This window comes from Anastrepha obliqua, chromosome 3 (assembly GCF_027943255.1).
Source record: "Anastrepha obliqua isolate idAnaObli1 chromosome 3, idAnaObli1_1.0, whole genome shotgun sequence".
Taxonomy (NCBI): Eukaryota; Metazoa; Arthropoda; class Insecta; order Diptera; family Tephritidae; genus Anastrepha; species Anastrepha obliqua.
In genome coordinates, this window is record NC_072894.1 from 113,667,649 (window position 1) to 113,688,944 (window position 21,296).

The 21,296-nt window shown below is 38.1% G+C and overlaps 1 long non-coding RNA gene across 1 annotated transcript in view; it reads left to right on the forward strand.

The window, feature by feature from the left end:
* LOC129243018 (uncharacterized) overlaps positions 1-21,296 on the forward strand; it is a 139,199-nt gene that overhangs the window by 84,660 nt on the left and 33,243 nt on the right. Inside the window, exon 4 of the long non-coding RNA XR_008582232.1 lies at positions 17,762-17,796. This is a non-coding gene — a long non-coding RNA (uncharacterized LOC129243018). The remainder of the gene's footprint in view (positions 1-17,761; positions 17,797-21,296) is intronic.

Sequence of the window (21,296 nt, forward strand, 5' to 3'; positions counted from 1 at the left end):
TAATCTAGAAGAAGAAGCAGACTTCTCACATAATATTGAGTGTTGCAAAACAATGAAAAAATAATAAATATCTAGATCCCGATATCCAGGGGTTACCATAATTGTCATCACTAGTAATATCTTCAACAATTGAACTTCTTAGAAAACCTTCTTCATTCAAAGAACCGCTTGACTTATAGAGCAGCTGCATACAATGGGTCGAGGAATTCCATTTTGCATTTTCTGAGAACATTTTTCAAAAACTTAACCAAATTAAGGAAATATTACTGTGCCAGCACTCAATGAAGGATATTCTCTATATTTGAACTAAACTCGAAAAACGACGTCAACTTGGTATTATTGCCAACACTGAACTTCATTTATATTTAGCAAAAACTATTGTACATTTATATTTTTACTAAATTTAATTTCTTTAAATATTTGTGCCAGTCTTAGTTTTATCATAATATTCTATGAGAAAGTTATGTGTTCCAGATTATAAAAATATTAAATACAAAAAACAAATTGGTTTCACTCAGTACTGCGTTTACTTTAATGAGTCATTTTGCAACTGGTACATTTGTAACCACTTCCGAACTAGTATGGCTGATTCCATCAAATACCAGTTAATGCACTAAAAGTAGAATATTTAGTGAAAAATTTGTTTTTTTTTTACTGCAGGGACACAATACTCGTAACCTCTGCTAGTTCTTTTGCTTTCCAACCCAACTAAGTTCCAGTTTACCGGTAAAGGTTGTAGGTTACTTCTGTAGGTATTTGTAATCTGATTCTACTTAAGACATCTGAATCCCGACTACAATGAAAGCTTGAGTGTTGTAACTTACCTTTCTACCACTTACACGCCAAAGCAAACAAGTTGTCTAAATTTTTTGTTCTCTAAAAAACCAGACAGCTACGTAGAAATGCCACAAACTACAAGTCAAGTCGTCGCTTGGTGAGTAAATTAAAAAAAAATCGCTTAAACAAAAAAATTCCTACAAATTCAAATTTAATAGTCTGTTTTATTTCATCCCTTTTCCCTCCACTTTCAGCAAAGTCTGCAGTAAAATATATTTATTACTTAGAGTGAAGTTGTAATTTGCGCCAGTCGTCATTAAGTATCTCGCACAGAAGCAAAGTGTGGCAGAAGAGTCAGTCGGCGAGTTGACAGTTGTTAGTGAGTTGTTGTTTTGGCAGTTGATAGTTGTTGGTGTGGTAGTCGGACTGCTGCTTTAGCAAAGAGTAGCACGTAGCCCCAACTGTCGGCAGCATTTTGGTACAGTGTGTGTTGATCGTGCCGCCGCCGTTAGTAGCTCGACGTTAGCTGCTGCTTTGGCGGTTAACACTAGTTTGACAGCTGTCAAAAAAGCAATACTACCGGTTTAGCCGTATGTGGTGGCAGTGATGCAAAAAATATATTTATAATATGTATTTTTTCTACTCCGAGACACTCGTAATAGCATCTACAGAGGCTATAATTTTAGGTTTTATTTTTGCTTAAATGAAATGTTATTCATTTTTTTCTTTCGTTTTGGCTTTTTTTCCTGTTTGCTTTTGTGCTTAGCATTATACAGCCGCTTTTTGCAGTGTCATGGCTAAGAGACAGCATCTAAGTCTGCTCAATAAGCGTCTAAGTCTGCTCGGTAAGTGTGCAAGTAGCGCTGTGAGTAATGATATGGCATTTGGTGGAGTGTAATTATATGGTATATGTTTCTTGTCCTTCTTTTGTCTACCACATTTTCTACACGAGCTTTGACATTAAACCGTTTAAGTGTCAAGCTCATGTTTGCGGTGTAAAATTTCATGGTTGGGAAAGGCTGTGGAAGAAGAATTGGAAAATTACATGTTGGAATTTCTTGTTGAATTGCAGGCAAGTCAAAATGTTCTTTGAATGAGGAAGGTGTTCATGTACAAGGTGTGGTTACTAGGTATGTAAATTTTTCGATTTTTCTTCTTCTTAATTAGAGCGATTTTGGCCGTGTTTAACAAAGCGCGTTGGACACACCAAGTGAAGCCAAATCCTTCTCTGCTTGAACTTTCCAACGCAGAGGAGGTCTTTCTCTTCCTCTACTACCACCAGCCAGCAAAGCAACTGGATCTTTATCCACTGCGCTATGTCTATGTCGTCGTAAAGCTCATACAGCTCATTGTTCCATCGCCTACGATACTCGCCGTTACTAACGCACAAAGGTGCAACAATTTTCCGCAAAATGTTTCTCTCAAACATTCCAAGGGATGCCTCATCGGATCTTGTCAGATATGAGTAATTTTTATTATCACTTCTTTCTTGAAATTCCTAACATTGCCAGGAAGGCAACTGAAACGGTCTCAGAGACCTTCTACCCGGTCATGAGCATCCCCCTGACTGTTAGTAAAAGGGGAATTGCAGAACTTATTTTTCAGGAAAGAGCAGAAAAATGGAGCTCCATTTCTTCATATGCTATTTCGAAATCCCTTTGATGCCACAGTTCTTCTCACAACTTTGCTTCGATTGGCCAAAGCTGATTAGTTCTGGTTAGGTTATAATGATTGCCCAGAGAAGGGACGCATTTGGACGAAGTAATCAAATTCATCCTTTGTGATACTATTGCAAAGGAAAGTAGGTGAAGGAAACCGATAGGAAGAAAGGAGAGAGAGGAAAGGGGGGGGGAAGGAAGAGTGGTTGAGCAATTGTGGATAACGAACGGTGTTTGAGTTACCCGCTCTATGTTGCTAATGAAGTTCACAAGATTTTTGATATCATAGCCTGCTATCTGCAAGTGTAGGAAAGAAGTGAGAACCCAGATGCCTAAATCTTAGTCTCGCGAGAGCAAGGCAGCTAAGGAGAAGGCACTGAGATGATTCCAGGATGACTGTCCAGGATTCCAGCCGTGTGCAGGATGGCTAACGCAAAACGGACTCGAAGTAATTTCAAGTTTATTGTATTTCCCCAGAGCTCATTGAGTTGACGCGAGGCCAATCGCGCCAGGAGGAGAGCGCAGTTTGTCAAGGGAATCTCAATCCTCTCCTTGCGCGGGAAAGCTGTCTCACAGGTCCCTTGTCTGTCCAGCTCGTCCGCTTTGCAGTTTCTCGTAATGTCAGGGTTGAACCCAAAACTTCTGAGGAAACTGGAATGTTCGTAAGTGATCTGTTCCCTTCTGATCCCGCCAGATGCACATCATAACCTTTGAAGCATGAATATTTTTTTCGCTGTCGACGGGCCCGGTTCAACTGGAAGGCTCCAACATTTCCGACCCTTAGAGTTATCATAATATGTAGATCCATATTGCATCGCCAGTGACGATACGATGCAGAAAACCTTTTTTTTCTGCCGCTCAAGAAGCAAATGACAAGTTGTAGCTGCACTTCTCTTTAAAAGGTAATAATGGATCATGACTTCCCGCAAATGCTTTCTTTTCGGGGCGAAAGTAGATATTTTTGACGTACGATAAAAAAGGACATTTACGCTTCAAGCGAATGTGAACTACCACTACCAGAACTATCACCAGTATATTACCAAAGCGAACACAAACATAGTATCCGCAGAGACACCTCTTTTACGAGGGCGGAAACTTATTCCCATACCTAATAGATTAAATTATAGTCAAAATAAAAACAAAATTTAGCAAATTTCGAAAGAAATTTTTTTTTTTTAATTTTTTCGCAAGCATTTTTTTGTGTAAGTTTGTTAGATTTAATGTCAAAATTTCTATCTCATCCTTTCATAGCTTTCGAAAACGCTCTGTAACACTGCAAGAGAAGAGAAAATTTCTAAAATCACAAATCGAAATGTATTATATCAGCCATAGAAGGTCACAGCACGTCATACTGGATAATTGTTTGAGATAAAATATACTAAAAAAAAATTTGGAAGAAATTTAAAAATAAATTTTTTTGCCCAAAATCTTGAGCCACACATTTTTTTTGTCAATTTGTTAGGCTTAAGGTTAAAGTGTGTACCTCACCCTTACTAAATCATCCGCTACCATAAGATTTATACATTAAAACAATAGCTACTTGCAGCGCGGTGAGACTCAGAGAGTTAGGAAGCTGGACAACAAGGTCGTACGGTCACAGTAAGATCCTCCTACAGGGACCCTCGCTGCTCAAAAACAGATCAGACTACACAGTCCCCGACCTTAACTTCAAGATAGACTTTACGGCACGTTTTCCACCGAGCGCCGAAAGGAGCAAAGGGAAGGTGATTGGAAGATACGATATCGAAATCTATACCGAGGGTTCTAAGATGAACTGTGGTGTGGGAGCTGGATTCTATTCGGAGCCGTTCAACCTATCTCAGTCAATTCGTCTTCCTGACTATGCCACCGTTAGCGATCAGAGAAACATGCAAATCACTAAAACTCTACAAGGAAGTTGGTGCAAGAGTTGCTATCTTCTCACACAGTCAAGTCCATTTCATCCAAACTAGCCTAACAGTGTAGAGAGGACCTGGAAATGCCTAGTCATAGGCTTGAAATCACTCTGATATGGGTTCCCGGTCACAGGAACATACAGGGTAATGAGATAGCGGATAAGCTAGCAAGAACAGGTTCGACACTAGAAATAGTAGAGCCGGTGGCAGTTTCCATCCCACTCAACACGATAAAAGCATACATTGCTTCACACTAGCATGCTTTAGCCGAAAGAAGATGGAAGCATCTACAAGGTGGCGCAAAAGTAACCTTGCGATGTTTTTTGGCTGTAATTTAAAACAAAAATGAAAAACTTTGATTCTTCTTCTGGAATTATTTTTATTTGGTCTTTTAATTTTTTTACATCAAGTCGAGAATATGATGTCATGTAAATGGCCGCCGCCACAGTTGGTTGCCATTTGAGCCATTTTTATGGCATTTTCCATCACTTTGGCCAAAACTTCCGGCGATAGGTCCTCACATTCTTGACGGATATTATCTTTAAGAGCTGCAAGAGTCTGAGGCTTGTTGACATAAACCCGCGACTTTAAAAAGCCCCACAAAAAGAAGTCTGGAGCGGTCAAATCAGGCGATCTTGCTGGCCAGTGCAAATCGCCAAAACGGGAGATTAGGCGCCCGGGAAATGCATCCTTCAGCATATCGGTTGTGGCACGTGCAGTGTGTGCCGTTGCACCGTCCAGTTAGAATCACATGTTTTCCAATCCCAAAAACTCATTGATCATTGCTCTGTAGCGCTCACCATTCACAGTAACCGTTTGGGCCGCGACGTCTTCGAAAGAGGTCCGATGACTCCTCCAGCGAAAACAGCACACCATACAGGGACTTTAAGCAGGTGTAATGGCTCTTCGTGTGTTACATGCGGATTTTCAGTGCCCCAGAAGGGTAAATTTTGCCTATTTACGTACCCGCTAAGATGGAAATGGGCCTTATCACTCATGATTATTTTTGATTAAAAATCATCTTCCTCTTGGTGGTGATTAAGGATGGCTTCAGCGTATGTTAGACGCGATTGGCGGTCAGCAGCTAACACTGATGCACCGTCTGGACTTTGTACGGAAGCATCTTCAAATCTTGTACCAAAATTCGCTGTAAAGACCGTCGACTGATACCCATTTACGTGGCGAGTCGTCTGGTCGATGTCGAAGGCGCTTCCATGACATCCTCGGCTACAGCAGCAATATTCTCTGCAGAACGGCTACTCCGGGGTCTACCACGCCTGGCAGCATCTCGTGTTGTGAAAGTTTCTTCGAGGCGAGCGGCTAAACATCGCAGTGTTTCACCAGTAGGCGTTAGACGGCGAGGAAATCTGCGACGAAATTCACGTTGTGCCAAAGTCACCGACCGATTATTGGTCAAATAAATAGGCAGCAATATTCCGCGTTCTGGAGCAGTGTAGTGTAACATTATTTAGTAACGTGTATTTCGCATGTGTTTATTACACAAATGTCAAAACAGAACTGACACTAGGGGCCAATCGCAAAATGTATAGCATTTTCTGATAGGAGGATTACTTTAGCGCCACCTGTTAGTTCATGTCGAAGGTCGAATGATCTGTTAGGATGTTCTCAGTCAAACATCTCACGCATCACTGCAACCCTTACAGGCCATTGGAAGAGTAGCGGATCACGCAGCTAGACTCAACCTACACTTCAAACCTATCTGAAGAAGCTGTCAAGCAGAAGGAGGGAAGCAAAGTCTTTTTCACTACTTATGTGAATGTCCAGGGTTAACTAGGGCTCGACTCCGCTCCTTTGGTAAGCCTTTCTTGCAGCAAATGAATGAGATCTCAGGCATCGAGATAAAGAATTTGCTGCTATACTTGGACCTCACTAAATGGATCTGACTTAGAACAAAAAAAAATAATAATTAGGATTATTTCAGTGGAAATACTCAACCACTTCAACAACAACAACAACAACACCCTTACATAGCTTCCGTTAACACTCTGAACACCGCGAATTGAAGAGGAAATTTCACAGATCGGCCCATACTAGCCATGGAATGCCTCGCTTACCACCATCCACATGTTTGGTTGTGTGTGTGTGTGTGCAAGTAAACATGCTGTTTTAATGAAACAATGCAATTTGCATACTCGTCTTTATATTCATGCATTACACAACCCAAACACCCATTACCCATTAATATGTAAATATGTCACTCACTCATTCACTTAAATACGTGCGCCAAACCCTCCTCCACTACCCGTACCCCCGGTTTGACAATTGCACATTCACATACACTCATACATACATACACACATACATACATACATGCATACATAAACATTTGCTTGCTCGTTGGCCGTCAAATAGTAAAAATTTACGATTTCAAACGCTGCACCATTGTAAAAATCATTTCAATTAATTTTAGTGAGCGCTGCACATAAAATCAAATGCATGTCAAACCGCGAATCACAACAATAACAACAAAAGTAGTGAAGGAAAAATTGAGAAATTGCGACAAGCGATGGGAAAGTTAAGAGGAAAGAAGAAAAAATAAAAAGTTGAAAATTGTGTGCATACAGTATGAGCAAATAGTCATGCATATAGCGCATACCTAATTATATAATATATGGATATGAGTGCTCACATGTCGCACTAGATTATTTGGTGCATAAGCGTGTGTCTGTGTGTGTATTTTATGTATCAATGTAATTAAATTTGATTTTTATTGCGGAAACATTTATGCCAACATTGACGCGAAATCGACATTTTTGTGCAAATATAGATGCTGCCATTTATTGCGAGTGTTTGTTTATGTATACGTATGTATGTTTATATGCAGGAGCACTCATTTATGAACAAAAATGTTTCTGTTTGAGGAACGTCAACGTTCAGCATTCGCTCGTACCCCTTTCCAGCACATCGCGCTTGTGGTCATTTCCAGCTGTATAAGTAAAATAAATGAATAGAATTTGAAAAAAATTGGCTGGCAAAAAAGTGGATTCAATTAACAGCGACTGCCACGTGAGTAGCTTTTCACTGGAAAATAGTAAAAAGTTGCATTTGATACAATAAAATATGAATTGTAAATATTAGCAAAAACAAAAACATGAATTTTATAATAAAGCTTAAAATATTATATAAAAGATAAAGACATTCTATGAAAAAAAGTAAATCAAGCAAAAAGTAACTCATGCAGTTCCTTTTTTTAATTTATTATTTTTTCTTTTCCTGTTTATTTATCCACCTTAATAAAATTTCATGTTTTTATTTGGAAAAAATGTATTTAAAATGCAACCTATTAGCGTCAGTTATTGAAGAACAGATTACAGGTACAGAAAAACACTTAAATCAGCTTAAAAGTATAAATAAATTATTTACGTGCACTTTAAAATATGGAACAAAAAACAGCTACTAAAAATGTTATACAGGGTCCGGCACTCGAAGTGATGTACGGCCATCAGCTGTCTGTTAGTTGGCTAAATGTCATTCCAGAGTATCGCCGAAGCATTTTGCCTAGAGTAAAAAAAGAAAATCAGTAATGCAGTGGGACTGCAGTATATTTGACTGGAAAATCACAGCCAGCCATTGTTCGTGAGCTCAAGCACCTTAAAGTAAATAAAGGTTTTGTTTATCGCAAGTGGAGCCTTACAAGATCCGAAAGGCGCAAGATCTCACAACAAAGCAGCAACAAGTTAGACTTGAAAGAGCGAAGTAAAGGGTTTTTCAATAAGGGCGGGTAGATGTTGAAATGGAATAAAATGGCGTTTACTGTGTGGCACGTAGCGCCGTCCTGCTGGAACCACATGTCGTTTAGGTCCATATGGTTCAATATGGGTCATACGAAATGGGAAGGGCCACCACGTCTACCGAAAAATGGGCGCAATGCGCGCAACGTTTGCGTTAATTAACACTCATTTTGATAATAAAGTTTTATTATTTGAACGTGCTGTTCAATCGTGTAACTTGCCATGATGATTTGGCATAAATAACTGAATAATAAACAAAAGATTTGACAGATGTCACCAAAACAAAATGGCTGCCACAGGGCGCCAAAATCGACCCGCGCCAATTAAAAAACCCTTTAGTTGCTTCGCTTGGCCGAAAGCGGTCACTTTCCGAACATTTCGTTTTCTGACAAGAAAATGTTTCAAAGAATATAAATTTATGAACACCCAAAATGAAAGGGTTTATTTTACCGACCGTTCATACGAGAATTTGAGTCATCGATTAGCCACCAGAAGACAACACCCGCCACAGGTAATGGTTTGAGCTGCTGTAACCGCAGATATGCGCTCTCCAATCGAGCCTGGCGTCAAGGTAAATGCGAAATATTATCGGGAAAGTATTCTGAACGTTGCTTCCCTCACAAAGCTCGAGGGAACCAAGAATGGCTCAAAAACGTCAGAACTTCATAAAGTCCACACAATAGCTCTCAAATTCACCAGACACGAATGCGGTGGATTATTCTCTTTAGGCCATTTTGGAGAGCAAAGTCCGAACTAATTGGTTCAGCAGTCTCGAGGCGCTGAAAAAACAACGCTGGCCCTCGAGTGGGCCAAAATACCTGCAAGTCACATTCGATTCGTTTCTGAACCATCTCAAGGCCATAGTCAAGGTAAAAGGTTATCATATCAGGCAAATGTAAACTGATTCTTAATTTTGTATTATTTTCACACATTTTTTACTCTGAACTGAATAAAAGTCATTTTTCAGACTAAGTTAATGGTCTTTTTATTGGTTACACTTCGAGTACCAGGCCCTGTATGTTAAAGTTCTACTTAATAACGCAAATACAGTGAATAAAACGCACAAAACAGTACTCCATTTAAAAACTAATATCTGTCCGTAATATTTTTTTTACTTTGAATAGAAATAAATAAATCTGTAAATTTCGTTAGTTCTTAAATTTAGATGTGTATTACATATATTAAAATTTAATGCAAAAAAACAGAGAAAAAATATTTTATAGTCTGAAATGTTACTTTAAAAATTTGAGAAAAAAATTGATTGAAAATTGAAAAAAATATTTATATAATATATAATGGTTTCTAATTTTGAGGATAGAATTTTCAAATGTCCGAATTTGAGATAAAGTTAGAAGATTTCAAATACAAAATTATTAATTTTTTATTAAACCTACCCTTTCTGTGTGTGTTGATCACCCAAAGACCGGTAAACACAACTACGAGTTTGGAAATTAAATGGCGTGGAGTCCCCAAGACTTTCTGAGTCCTCCGTAGATGGAGCTCCATCTTTTCTGCGCTTTTCTGGGCTCTAAGGCCAATTCCCCTTCCTGGCAAGCCCATCGGCAATTTCATTTCCCTCTATGTTGCTATGGAACCCAGATTAGAGCAATGTTACCTGCATACCCAAGGAATTTGATTTCCTGCTTACAGGAGCTTACTAGTTTCGTTCTGCACCATGGCATCGTTAGAGCCTTGATCTGCTTGAGAAACACTATTGCAGTATTCGGCAGTTTAAAGGAGATAGATAAATTTCCTGTTTTAGAAAGAACCACCGCTCCGACTCCAGATTACATCTTAGAGCCGTCAGTAAAGACAGAGGTGCAAGCTTCGGTGTCGATTATCCCTCTATCCCATCTTGCCTATTTGAAAATATCCAGTTTGCGGATGGAGAGATCGTCCGAAGCTCGGGCAAATACGGTGTTAACTGCCCATAAATGCTACAATGTCCCTTGAGAGATTTGCCTCCAGAGGCCAACTTCCTTTAACCTGATTGCACTTTGAGCTGCGATAGAAGGAACGTAAAATTCGATAGGAAGTAAGTGTAAAACAACATTCAAGGCAGCGCTGGTACAAGTTTTATCTTTGCAAAATCTCATCCATGACTGGGGGGAAACGGTCCCGATAGCATTAGGACCAAATCATCGGCGTATGCTGCTACCTTCACTCCCACCCTTATTTACTATTTTCAGAACTTCGTCAATAGCAGCTAGTGACTTTAGCCCTCTTGCCACCGCATTAACTTCCCTGCAGCCAAGCAGGGACGAGATCCAGAGGCAGATAGGTTTTTCCACCTGTAGTTTATCTAATGCAGTGACAATTGACTCCGTCCTAATGTTATTAAAAGCACCCTCTATATATATGAAGGCCGCCAAACTGAATTGTTTGTCCTTCAGACATTTTTTCACAGTACCTACAACCTCGTGTAAGGCTCGTTCCGGGGATTTCGCTTTCAGGTAAGCGTGTTGGGCTGGAGATAATTTGGATTCGATGTGCTATCGGATATTATAATCAATCAGTCTTTCAAACACCTTTAGGATAAATGAGTTAAGACTTATCGGTTTCACTGTATGTATATTTGTTACGAATTAGAGTTAACTGGCTATGATTATTAGAAATATTTTGACAGCAACGCCACCTGAAGATTAACCCCACCTTGGGGAAAATAGTAGCCTATAACCTGCTCAGGATATTCTGCTACCCACTGCTGCAAGTCCCGTAAAATACAGTTCATCTCTTTCGGAGATTAACAGCTTCAAAGAGACGGATATTTAAACAGGCAAATATTTTAAGAAAGTGGTCTGATTGTAGTATTTAATGTAATAGTTTTTATTTAATCTTAATTTTTTTATAAATTTATTTTTTTGATAATATTTCTATTATACAGTGTCAACTACAGACATATTTTTTTTCTGTATTTATTGTAAAAAATTGTTTTATATGTGCCTTGGGTGAAAATTTTAAATTTCCAATTTGGACATGAAATCATATAACTTGCATTATAATATGCATAATAATACAAACTAGGTAGCACATTTTGAATCTCCAAGTTGCGGCATAAATGATTACCCGCATACATACATCGGTATGTATGCAAGTAATTATATTCATGGCAACTGAAATGGAAATTAAATGCCACCAAAGTACATCTACAAATACAAATGTGTGGATATGAGTGCATTTACTATGCATGTATGCATGAATTTATATATGAGCACGAGCTACGAAGTTGACAACAGTATAGGTATGTCAATTACATTTAGTCTTTTAATCAATCGATCACAGCGTTTGCTGTCATTTCGTAATTAAATTGTTAGAATTGTGCAATGAGCATAACTGAATGTCTAATTCAGGTATTTGAAATATGAACTTACATGGAAGCTACATCGTTGATAGCATTGCATACACAGCTGCGACACATAGAATAGAAATTTCATTAGTGCAAAACGTATAAACGTATATACATACACATGCATTACATGCACATACACATTTTTGAACTTTTCTTCACACGGCCGTTTGAAGACCGACTAAAATGCACGAGTATTTTCTTAACTCGCTTCTACGTATAAGTAGTTATACACAGGTAAACTTAGATTTATGAGCATATACTTGGGCTCACATAATCTTCTAATCACTATATTTTTTAACAATTTTCGTTGTGCAACAAAAATTTTACAAAATCAAAGTTCGAAACTTGGCACACAATTCACAAAAATTTAACAAAGTTAGAAGATTTTTAAATTTTTAATCAGAAATTTTAAATTAGTTCTTGGTAAGAAGTTTTATATCCAATTTAGTTTTCGTATAAGGGGTGAGGGGTAGTAAGAGGACCGAAAAATGATGATTTTTAATAATTTTTTTTTGCTAGTCAATTCCATTATTTTACAAAAATAAAAACATAGCATTAATACCTTCTGCTCAAATATGAATGAGACTTTATCAATAAAACGGTCCGCGGATGGCATATGGCAAAAATAAATTTTTGTTGGATGGTAGGACTGTTATAAGCTTACGTGGCAAATTTCAGCGTGATATGTCACATAGTTTGTTTTCTGTGGTACTGTAAACAAGTCAAGCTCGAGTGTGTTTTTCGAATTTAACGATGGAAATTCAAGTTGAACAGAGAATTTGTTTGAAATTTTGTTATTCCAACAAAATTTCGGCTTCAGACGCCTTAAAAATGTTGCAGACAACCTATGGGGACTCTGCTCTATCGCGTGCACGTGTTTTCCAGTGGTACAACTCGTTCAGAGAGGGCCGTACATCGGTTGAAAACTTGCCTCGTGAACGTCGTCCAGCAACATCAGTAAACGACGAAAACATCGGAAAAGTAAAGGAAATTGTGCTTGAAAATCGCACAAATCGCAAAATCGGTTAACGCTGAATATTATTTAGACGTTTTAAAGCGTTTGCGCGAGAACATTCGTCTTAAAAGGAAGGAATTGTGGGACAACAAGTCATGGTTCTTGCATCACGATAATGCACCAGCTCACACATCACGTCTTGTTCGCGATTATTTGAACAAAAAAAATGTTAATATCGTTCCGCAAGCACCGTATTCGCCTGATATGGCTCCATGTGACTTTTTCCTGTTTCCCAAGCTCAAGTTGCTGCTCCGTGGAAAACATTTTGAGATAATTGAAGTCATAAAAGAGAATTCGAAGAAGGAACTGAAATCCATACCGAAATCGGCCTTCCAGAAATGCTATGATGATTGGAAAAAACGTTGGCATATGTGTATCGATGCATATGTGTGGTGATTACTTTAAAGGAGATAAAATAAAAATTGAACAATAATTAACCGTTTGTGTTTTATTAAATCAGTCTCGTCCATATTTGAGAAGAAGCTGCATCACGTTTCGACTTGACTTAAGCAAAATCTCAACAAAAAAAAATTAATAATTGTGAAAGTTATCGCTGTATGTGTGGAGCCCATTTCCCCAGAAATCCCTTGAAATTTGAAAAAGTCGAGCTAAGGAGCACCAGGAGATTTGGTGACTCCTAAAACACTCAGGCTAAAAAGTCCGTTGTACTTAAACCTCTTGAAAGCGGGTGAATAGTCAAGGAGGGAATGAGAAAAGTATGAGAGAAAGAGATAGAAAAGAATAGAGACAGACACAAAGGTAGTTAGCCCTGTGAGAATTTTCCAGATTCTTTGGCAAATCTGTAAATATCCTCCAGTTTTAGAGAACGAATTTTAATCGTTCTCATGACATCGGAACCCAAAATTCGTAGTCTTGCGCTAACAACGGCAGGACGCTCATACAAAAAATACTTTGTGCTATCCGCCTCTTCTAAGGAAGATAGGTAAATCGGGTTCTTAATGGTTCTAGTGGTGCCCATATGCTCACCCCACGGGTTGTGTCCTGTAATGACGCCGACCATCAACCGAATGTCTTTACTTGTAAGTTTTAGTAGAAATTTTGACAGTTTTCTGTTCGGACTTGTCACAAAACACTTTGCAGTTCTGCAGAATTCTAAACCGGTCCAATTCATGATTCCTGCGGAAATGATTCCGATTATTGGCTCTGGCCCCTGTGGGGGCACCGCTGATCCACGGTTGGCCAATTCGTCGGCAATTTCGTTTCCCTGAATACCGAAGTGTCCCGGAACCCATATAAGTACAAGCCTGTTTTGCCTTGCGACAGAATTAAGCTTCCTCTTACATTCTTGAACAATCTTTGAGGTTTGCTTCGCGTTCTCCAGGGCCTTCAATGCAGCCTGACTATCACTGAAGACTCCAATCTGTTTCCCGCTCCATCTCCTCTCGATTATCCATTCGGCTACTTTTAGGATGGCAAAAACTTCTGTTTGGAAAACAGTTGCCATTCCCCCCATATCATAGTGATACTTATTACTATCGTTTAAGTACCATCCGGCTCCAGACCCTATTTCATTCTTGGACCCATCGGTAAAGCAAATATCCGTCAAACCTCCCTGCATGCATTCTGGATTGCTCCGTTGCTCACGCAATGGAAATCTGACATCAAGTTTCCTTCCTAATGAAACTGTGGGTATCAGGTCGTCTTTAGGTGCCAAAAACGGTGGATACTACTCAGATAGCAACTTAAAGATTTCTCTGTGTCCAGAAGTTCCGTCTTCGTGCCAGAAACCATATTTATGGAGTCTACACATTGCTTTTATTGCTTCCTCTTGTATCTTAAGATCCAACGGGAGCAAATCAAGCATAGCATTTAAGGCATCACCAGAAGTTGTACTCATGGCACCCGTGATGCATAAACATACACTTCTTTGTAGCCTGTATAGAAATCCCTTGCGGTGATCATCACAAGTCCTTGGAGATTCATCTAAAATCAATCGGATAAAAGAAATTAGTTTTACTAATAGATAATCTTGTGCCTGATAGAAATTAACAATATGGCGGCCTCAGGAAATATTTTTCAGATTTTCGTGAAGTGTTAAAAAAAACCGAAATTTTTGAAAAAACCCGATTTTTTTATGTTTTCATAAAGCCGTAAGAATTTTATTGAAATATACCAAGTGGGTTTTAAGTTACAGTGATCATCAGTTCAAAAAACATAGTTTTGAGAAAAACGCATTTAAAGTTTTGTTATCGGCTCGGGAGCGCCCGAGCGTCCTTTGTTAATTGTTGAATAACTCGAAAAGTATGTGTGCCGGACTCACTTTAAATTTTCACACAATATTTCTAAGACATATACTTTAAGAAAATGCAAAAAAATATAATTTTTTGAAAATTCTGACTACCTCTAACTCCATAATTAATTGTTTATCTAAAGTCGGAAAAAAAATACATTCACATCTTGCAAGTTGTTTGCGTTCGTAATTGGGAATTTTCTCTCAGAAAGGAGAAAATTGTAAACATCGCATTTAAAAACTGTCAAAACTCAACGCAATTTTTGAGCGACTTAAGCTTTTACTTTATTAAACTGAAATTTAATGGACTATGAAACCTCACACCCACAAATTTTCTGATAATTCTAATTAAAAAGTTGAAAACTTGTGTGTCCATTTTTTTTTAATTTTTTAAATTTCAGTTTCATATATATTTATGTCTTTAATTTAAGTTTATAACTTTTATTATGCAATGAGATACATTTTTGTAATAAAAAAAAATAAAAAAAATTTAGCAAGAAGAATATTATTTAAAATATATTTCAAGAGTATAAGTTGACTTAATTATGTGAGCACTAGTGTACATATATGAATATGCATATTGCTTTTACAAGTAAATACAAATATTTATTTCTAGATTTTAATTAATATTTTTGCTTTGCGAATTGAATAAGAGCATTTTTTATTACTGTGAAATATTTTAAAATTTTATGTGGCCGACTGCTGCCAGAAAGCAGTAAAAATTTTACGGTAAATAAATTTTCATTTGTTATGCGCAAATATGTAGATATTTAGAGATATTAATTTTGCATAACCACTTATACATATATTGCTCACATGGCTGGAATATTTTTATTTGCTTACCAAAATTTATATACATACATATGTACATGTATATTAGGGCGGGTCAATATTTTTTCGACAGCATTCGGATTCTATCATACATTAAGATATAAGAAGAAAAGTCTACTAGAGCATAGTTTAGATATGGTTAGGCTGAAGAGGTTATTCTTTGGGACGCACTCAGCCGTATAGCCCATTGTGGTGCTGCGTGGGGAACTTGTCCTTTCTTATCTCTCTTAAAACCAATGTATGCTTTTCAAAGATTTTAGAATATCTGCAGAACTTTTAACTGAACTGAGATCTTTTAATTCATTAAAAAACTGTCTACTTAGAATACGAAATAAATGTCTGGATAGAGCAGGACTATTGCACGGAAGGTGCGAGATCGTCTCTTCCTCTTCCTCATCTAAACAGCTTTTGTAGAAGTCATGTCTTTGCACACCCATCCTCTGGGCGTGTCTACCTAGCAGGCAGTGGCCCATTGTAACTGAGATCAGTGTGCTAAGAGTGTACTTAGTTTGGCTTACCAGAGATTCTGTGCATTTAGCATTAAGAGTCGGCCACAGTTGACGGGCGATTTTGCAGGTGGCTTCTTTACGCCATCTTTCGTCTACTTTCCTTACAATTTCTTCAAGGTTGAGTAGCTTACATGTTTTTAAGAGTATCCCTATGTCATTATCTATGTACTCATCAGTCAACTTGATGCCGAGTCTCGCTAGTTTATCGGCTCTACAGTTGCCCTCAATGTCGCGATGGCCAGGAATCCATGTTAGTTTTGGGTTAAATGACTCAGTCATCTCGTTAACAGATATGCGGAATTACGTGGCTGCCTTAGAGGTGAAATCCTGACTATTTTCTGAGAAATTTTATCGCCACCTGGCTATCAGTGAAAATATAGATATCATCCACAGGTATCGTATCAAACTATACCAGTGTTGCGGCTTTCCTTTTTGCCATCAGTTCAGCCTGAAAGACACTGCAGTAGTTGGGGAGCTGAAAACTGAAGGAGATCCCCAGATGCTCGGAATATACACCTCCGCCTAGTCTGTCATCGAGCTTTCAGTCATCTGTGTATACACTAGAGCTCTAAAGTCATTTTCGAGCTACCCAAATGTAAAAAGAAGCTATCTTTACTTAATACAAAGTTAATATGACGTTTGATATTGACGAAAGTATTAAGAATGGTTCGTAGAACTTAATTTTGATATCCATATTTTCGTTAAGCACCCTATGATGGCTCCACGAAGCGAAAAATAATAACCATAATAAAAACTGGCGCTTTTTTTGGGTGTTTGACCGAGCTCCTCCTCATATTTGTGGTATGCCTTATGATGTTTTTCCATAAATGGAGAGACCTATAGTTTTATGCCGCCTCTGAATGGCAGGCAAAGAGCTTGAGGAGCTTTTTCGGTGTAGAATTTTTTTCCATGCCCGAGGTTTCGAACCTGGGTACTACCGAATGGTAGTCATGCACTATCCAATTCGGCTATGGCGACCGCCAAAGCAAATTACATGTAAATTTTTAATATTTTAATAGGAAAGAGGCCTTTTTTTAAGTGAATCAAACTAAACTTGGAAAACCCCAAAAGCAGTAAAATGTCACACTATTACAAAAATTTATTTTTGACTGCTTTTTTTCAAACCATTAATTTTTTCGTTGTTTACAATCAACAACTTATTTGCGATTATTTTGGTTTTAGATCCAGTTTACTTTCAACATGAGGCGTATTTTTTCTATCTTCATTGCGCCCCCTTTTAATTTTCGTACTAATTCACTTCTTTCACAATTTGGGGAGCTGGAAATTCACTTTAGGGCTGTGATGCACTGAACTTTTTTTCTTAGAATTTTATATAGTATCCGAATCTGCAAAGGGCGATGTTAAGAAATCTTATTCCATACATATTGACCCACCCTAATGTATATATTTATTTACTTGGCAGCACTCAATAAAAAATATTAGAAATCCACTCTCGCTTATTTATATAAAATTTAATAAAATAAGATAAGAAATAAATACTAAATCCTTAAGCTTCCCAAATGAAAGGCTTTTTAATCGAAATTCAGGTAGTTGTCATCTCCTCCGTTATTTGCATTAGAAAGTAAGCAATTTTTCTTTTCTCCATGTTGTGGACATTTAAAAATAAATTTATTCTCCATGTTGTTGGTTTTGCTAATATTTCTGTGCATACATTTTATTATAAATTTAATATAAATTGGTTGCATTTTTTCTTGTACTTTCAGATTGCAATTTGCTGCCTTTCGAGATCTTTTGACAAGTAAGCCAATATTTGTTTCTTTTCGCAGAAGTTTTTAAAACTATTTATTGATATGAATACGTTTATAAATTTTTTCATGTTATTTAACTCAGTGTGTTAGCTAAAAGATTTGTATAAAAAGAATGGAAAATTTTCTTTGAGTGGCCTTTGGACTATCCTTCAAAATGCGCCAGGTGTCAATTGCCAGAGTGCACTTATTCTGGCTATTTCTGCAAATGCGCCTACTCTCCACGTGAAACCATCTAACCGACCTGATATTTAATTAACAAAGAATATTTCGGTGGCGACCCCTTATGTCGTTTTTTTTTTGTGTTTCTATTTGTCCTCGAAACGCTCGTGTTACTATATTAAATTGTTGTTGAGTTTAATAAAATCTCTTGTTGAGAAAGATTTTTCATTTTCAAAAGATCGCCTATTGAAATTTTTAAATATTTATTTTAAATAGTTTAACATGCCCACTTAAACTACAAGAATCAGTTATATTCAATGGCTCACTAATAAATAAATTTTCCCATATCGTCTACTCATAGAGTGCAGCAGATCATGGCACTGACCTGGAGTAATCTTATGGCATTCGACCTAGCTAAGGAATCCTCATTTTTCGGTTTCCGTACAGAATGATAGATTACGAGGTTTGGCCATCCGAAGCAAAATCGTGAGCGTAGCTTCGGCTGCCACGTCATCGGTAATTCGGCAGCAAAATTCTGTCCGCTCATTTCAAACGTATTCGCACACTCGTCCAATCAGTCAACGTTTAGACTGCAACGAAGCAACTTCTCCTCTAATTTTTTTCGTATATCACAACCATAATCCCAGTTTTTTCGTAAGCAAGCCACTGCCACATCAACCCCGTTTAACATCAACAACCCAGGTTTGATCACCAAATCAGCAAATTTCTTCAAAATCGCAGAGAGCCAGTTAATGGTCTGACGTTGGACACAACCCTCTATTCGGCACAACGGGGGTTTACTAGCTACTACTGCTCTTTTTATGATTCCCCACTAACTCTGCATGTGGTTTAGGTCGGCCTTTGCGGTCACACAGGAGTCTTTGTAAAATTGGCACTACTCCACTCTTTTGCTAATCGAGAACAGTGCTTGGGATCGTTACTTTGCTGGAAAACAGATCCAAGCGACAAACTATTGGGGTCAGATTTCTTTATTTTAGCCAAATATCTAAATATGTGCTCGTCCCTCTAGACAATTTTTTTGTTTTTGATGGGTGAGGTAGGGTTCAAAATGCTTGCGCACTTACAGCGATCGTCGTCTACTGCGTCGAGTGCTGTATCTTCCCATTGTTGATTGTTGTCTAAAACAACTCCTCCTCCTCGTCTGTGGATACTCTTTTCCTGTGACTATTTTCTGCATTACTTCAGGAGGGTCCAGAATGACGTTCATAAAATGGATGAGTTCTATTCGCCCACGTCTGGGTCCACCACGCTTATATACATAATTGGCGCTTACATCGAATGGTAGTCACGCTCCAATCCACTCGGTTCCGGCGGCCTTATTGTAGCTATAGGCTCGCCTTCTTATCTCTCTCGTTCGAGGTCTATCTTTATTCTCCGTAGTACGCCTTCGGTGTATCTCTTTAACGCATTCCAACTGTCCTCGCGTTCAAATATCTTGCTAATTATGTTACTCGGCGCGATGTCGTCAATCTGCTTCCTCAGAGCATACCTTTCCACGAGCCATCTGTCGCAACTAAAGAACGTGTATTCCGCATCATCGCTCAGCGCTTCGCAGTATATGCGCTTGGGATCGCTTACCTTTCCCATGTGGCATGGGTATTTTCGGAAGTATCAGTGGCCCGAGAGGAACTAAGTTTAGTTTCACTCCCTCGAAGATCCTTTGTACTTCTTTTCTACCCATTTGCCTATTGGAATGAGTTTCGTCGTGCATCTGCCACTCGGTTCAGTGTCCCATCGGCTTTGCAAACTCTGCACGATTTGGCATCTCCGTTTCGCGACGCTAGTTCAAGTAATCCCACGCATCTACCCGTTCTCGGTCCGTGAGGTCGACGAGTATCGCTCCGTCGATCACAAAGACTGCAACGCCAGGGACAGTGCGGTAGGCTGAGACAACTATGAGTGCCGCTGTTGGTTGCACAGCCTCCAGTGCTTTGCGCTTGGCTTTTCAGTTTTGCACATCTCCCCATACTTTGCTGCCGTACAGGAAAATTGAGTTTGTGTCCGCCATGATTAGCCTGCCCTTGAGAAGTGTAAAGCACAGATAATTTCAACAAGCTGCAAGTCATGTAAAATACTTCAAATAGGGATTTTGTAAATTACAAATATTAGCGAACAATTTTGAGTTGCTTGAAAAATATCCAAACTACCTAAAAAACGCATTCTTTTTTATGAAGCATTCATCAAGCTATTCCAGACAAATTGCTTTCTACATCGCCACATAGGCACAGACTACAAATTAGAGAAACCAATTGGCAAAGCACTGAACAACACTGCGCGTACACATACACACACACACTAACACACGTACAAAGCGCAAAGCAATTGCGTTAAACAAATTACAGCGTTGGGGCCATAAAAAGATTTGTTGTCGTGCATTTTATAGTATTTACTTGTCATGCTTGTACATTAAATGGTTTTTTGTTGTCTTCTTTTTTAAAAATAATTTGTAAGTTTTTATTTCACAACCTGCCACAGATACTCGTAAGTGTGTGTGCAAGCGCCGCCATAAACCTTTTTGTCAACTTACAAATTACATAGTTGACACCGTAGTGGTGTCTATAATGACGCAAAGGTGTGACGAGAGGAATGCGGTGCGAAGGTGAAAAATTGCTGTTGAAAATTTAACTTCGACTTTTGTCTATTTGTTGGCGTTCGTGGCGTTGTGTTGCGCCATATTTGACAACAACAAGAAAAGCGCCACATTGTGAATGTCGCACTAACATATTTTGTTTCTTGTTATTGTTGTTGTTTTTTGCCCCTTTTGCTACTTATTTTGCATTAGAATTTTTGGTTATACGGATATGCTTTGTATGTATTAGTGTACATATGTGAGTGTAGTTAAGCGTATTGCTGCTATTAAAGTTCTACTCTGGTTCTACAGAAATTACTTTGCTTGCCGCAGTTTTCTTTCGATTGCCTTATGTAATTAGACTGGCGATAGCAACAAAAATAGTACATATTTTTCTGAAAGTTTATAACCACAAACTAGTTTTGAAATCCTTGTTAAGGAGCCTCGGTAGTCTAGAGCTTGAAAATTTAGGGTATTTTCAGGAATTTTTTTTACAATAAAAGAAATGAAAAACGATATTTAAATTTTTTGGCTTTTTATTTAACTTCTTCTACATACAAAAATGAAAACAATTTGTTTTTTTTTTTTATTCTTATAATTTAAAGAATGAGATAATTGAGTTTGAAGTTTTGAGAGGGCATATTTTCTATTGATGCCGCCGCGCGACGAATCTGACTCTACGTGATCGTATATTCTTAAAAGCCTATACTTTCGAAATATCAAAAAAAAAATCGATTGTTT